A 3,559-nucleotide genomic window follows, 5' to 3' on the forward strand; every position below is an offset into this window, starting at 1 on the left:
GTTCAAGCTGGTGGAGGCTCTGTAATGGTGTGGATCGTGAGCAGTTGGAGTTATATGGGACCCCTGATAGGTCTAGATACGACTCTGACAGATGACACGTACGTAAGTATCCTGTCTGATGACTTGCATCCATTCATGTCCATTCTGCATTCATACAAACTTGAGAAATTCCAGCAGGGCTGTGCGATTCCCCACACGTCCATAATTGTTACTGAGTGGCTCCAGGAACACTCTTCAGGGTTTAAACACTTCCGTTGGCCACCAAACGCCCGAGGCATGAACATTTTTGAGCATATCTGGGATGTCTTGCAATGTGCTATTCAGAAGATATCTACACCACCTCGTACTCTTACGCATTCATGGTGTCAGTTCCCTCCAACACTACTTCAAACATTATTCGAGTCCATCATGCCGGATCCTGTTGCGGCACTTCTGCGTGCTCGCGGGCCCCCTACACACAACAGTGTTTTCAGGGACTGTGTAAAGCATGTGGTAATGCAGCATTACCATATCGTACGGTGACGGAGTGGGTGAAGTGTTTCGGGATAGGAGGGGAGTCATTCATGACCGGCCCAATGAATAGAAACGCCGTGGTTCTCCTCGCCCACAAAATGTGCGCTGTGAACCAGCTGGCAGCAAAGTGATAGTTGTTGTGGCTTACAATACCTACGGGCTAATCCTGCATCACGTTGTACCGTAGGGACAGACGGTTACTGCAGCTAACTTCTGCAATTTCTGGCGATATCACCTTCGTCTCGCACTGAGAGGAAATCGACGGGACCTTCTGACCCTGCATCCCATCATGCCTCATGACAGTGCACGTGCCACACGACGAATCCCATGCAGGAGCTCCAGCGTAAGTGGGTGCGGGAGATACTGCAACATCCGCTGTATTAACCCGATATGAATCCTTGCGGTTACGGCGTGTTCGCCAAAGTGAAGAAAGCTCTTTGTGGCACGCGCTCCAACAGAAGAGAAGACATCAGCCGTGCAATAGGGCGGTCCTGACGAGACATCGACAGAGATGGAAGCGCTGACGGGGTACGAGGCCTTCCATCTGTTCTGGGGAAGGTGTTCGAAATGGGGGGCAATTATGTTCAGGGTGTGTAACATGGGGAAGCTAACGGCCTTGCCGCAGTGGTAACACCGGTTCCCGTCAGATCACCGAAGTTAAGCGCTGTCGGGCTTGGCTAGCACTTGGATCGGTCACTGTCCGGCTCTCCGAGTGCTGTTAGCAAGCGGGGTACACTCTGTCACTGTGAGGTCAATTTGAGGCCCAGCTTGACTGAGAAGTAGCGGCACCGGCCACGAAAAGTGGCAACGACGGCGAGAGCGGTGTGCGTTCCGTATCCGCATACGGTGACGCCTAAAGACTGTGGACGGGACGGCAGTTGATTGGTACCGTTGGGCCTTCAATGCCTGTTCTAAAGATGTTTGTTTGTAATATGGAGAACGTCTACCAATAAAGTCTGGTGTGAATCATAAGGGTGTTGTCATTACTTTTTATTCAACATATCTATAAATAATATATGAGTGGGGAAATGACGTTAGCAAAGCAATCGGAAAGTTCCTCACTGATTTGCTTTCAATTTATAGAAATGTTCTAATCAACAATCACATGAGCATCATTTTATTTTCTTTAATCAACTATGTACAGGTCTTACGTGAAAAAAGACTGCAAGAAAGAAAATTCTCTGCTGTGCTGTGAAAATATGCGGCTTAGGTTTCTTTCTTGCAGTCAGTTTTAACTACGACAGCAGCGCATTGTTTCTCCTATATACATTCTACCTCCTAATATTTAATTTTGAACAAAAATTGTGTGCACAACACTGTGCTGTTTAATTTTGTTTATCGCAGTCGGTTTTAATAGAAACTTACCGGCTTATAATCCGAATGCTATTACGGAATCTGAATCGCCCGGAACTTAGTAATCGTAACCGGTAGCAGATAAAAACTATGTAAAATACTATGTTTGAAGCTGCTATTCGTACAGGCCGAGCAGCGAGTAGGGTCTCTCTCATATCCTTTGTACCAATGATTTCAAATAATTTTCTCACCCATTTTAAGCAACTTCACTTCCTAATCACGTTTTTGTTTGCAATAACGATAAACAGGACTCAAAGTCAGAGAGAGACGGGAAGACGAAGTGGACGGAAAGAGGGGGTGAGGAGGGTAAGCAGACATGGACTTAAGGTTTTGCCTCCAAAGCATATAAATGGCTATGAAGTCCGCATTTATTGTTAAACTAATGTTGGTGCAAGTAGCTTCTTCATTTTTTTTCAGTATTTTCTTTCGGCCTTTGTCTCGCTTCAGTGCAGGGTCGGTCTTGTTACTGTGGATTTGGCAGTGTTAATTGCAGAATGTGGCTGGATGCCCTTCCTGTCGCCACCCCGAAACCCCCCGGGAGAGAGGGAGATGGATAGCACGAGAAGGAGGAGAAGGAGGAGAAGGAGAAAGAGACAGGAGGAGGAGGAGATGGACAAAAAGAGGGGGCAGAGGGGGAAGCTGAAGATGACTATTATATCGCAACGCCAACTAAAATACAATTTGGGCAGTCCAGCCAAATATGACCACAGGTATACCACTCCTAATCACTTTTTCCATGATATGTACTGCAGATTAGCTGATTTCATCCTAAGTGGCCATAACAGTTCATTTGTTACTTCCTCAAATGCATTTCAGAAAACACGACATTTATTTGGCATATTGTGTTAATCTTACAACACATATTTGAAAAAAGAAACTTTTCATTCATGTTATGCATTCCTTGCTCTACGTTACATACCAACAGAATTTTGTGTTTTCAGTTTCGTTTATATTTTTCACCCTGTTTTTGAGGCTTCAGGCTCTTGTATTGTAGGTTATTGTTATGAGTATTTTAGGCAATATATAGGTCTTCAGCTTCTGAACCCTAACTGTGAGATTTCCGTTAGTATACGAATGCAAGAATGGTGTTACTTACCGGAATGTATGTGCTGCTCAACACAAAGTATTGCTTCTTTAACGAATTTATATTCTGCCTTGTCTTAATCGATAGGAAATGAATGTTTTACTTTATAGAAAAGATTTACATATTAACATAATTACCTTCAGTGACACTAAACGAATTGTTTAAGTCAAACTAGAGCCTCCTAAAAATTATTTAACAAATATAGCGAACATAAGTCATTGAAAATTACTTATAAACAATAATAAACGTAATTTAAGAATATTAAAATCAAAACGTTTAATCCAAAATGAATTCAATATATATCTTGTAGTTTCCTACCTCAGAAATCCTCTCTAAAAAAGCACAACAAAGAAAAAATGCACAAAATACACAAAATTTTATCTCGTATTTTTTACTCTTTATGGTTTTTAATTACGATGCAAAACAACTAGTTGTATTCTTAATGTGTGTACTGACTAGAGATTGAGTGAATTACAAAGAGATCGTTAAGTCTGTCTGCATGAAGATGTGATCTTTTCCCACTACTTGTGATTCCCGACCACTAAAGACTTTAGAGCTGGAGGCACTTGTAGTAGGTATATTTACTATTTTTTTTTCCCACACTAGCAA

General features: G+C 42.7%; 1 pseudogene; it reads left to right on the top strand.

Moving 5' to 3' along the window:
• The first annotated feature begins 1,119 nt into the window (after nucleotides 1–1,119).
• LOC126459594 (5S ribosomal RNA) lies at nucleotides 1,120–1,237 on the top strand (annotated as a pseudogene).
• Nucleotides 1,238–3,559: the final 2,322 nt, after the last annotated feature.

Source organism: Schistocerca serialis, chromosome 2 (assembly GCF_023864345.2).
Source record: "Schistocerca serialis cubense isolate TAMUIC-IGC-003099 chromosome 2, iqSchSeri2.2, whole genome shotgun sequence".
In the NCBI taxonomy this organism is placed as follows: Eukaryota; Metazoa; Arthropoda; class Insecta; order Orthoptera; family Acrididae; genus Schistocerca; species Schistocerca serialis.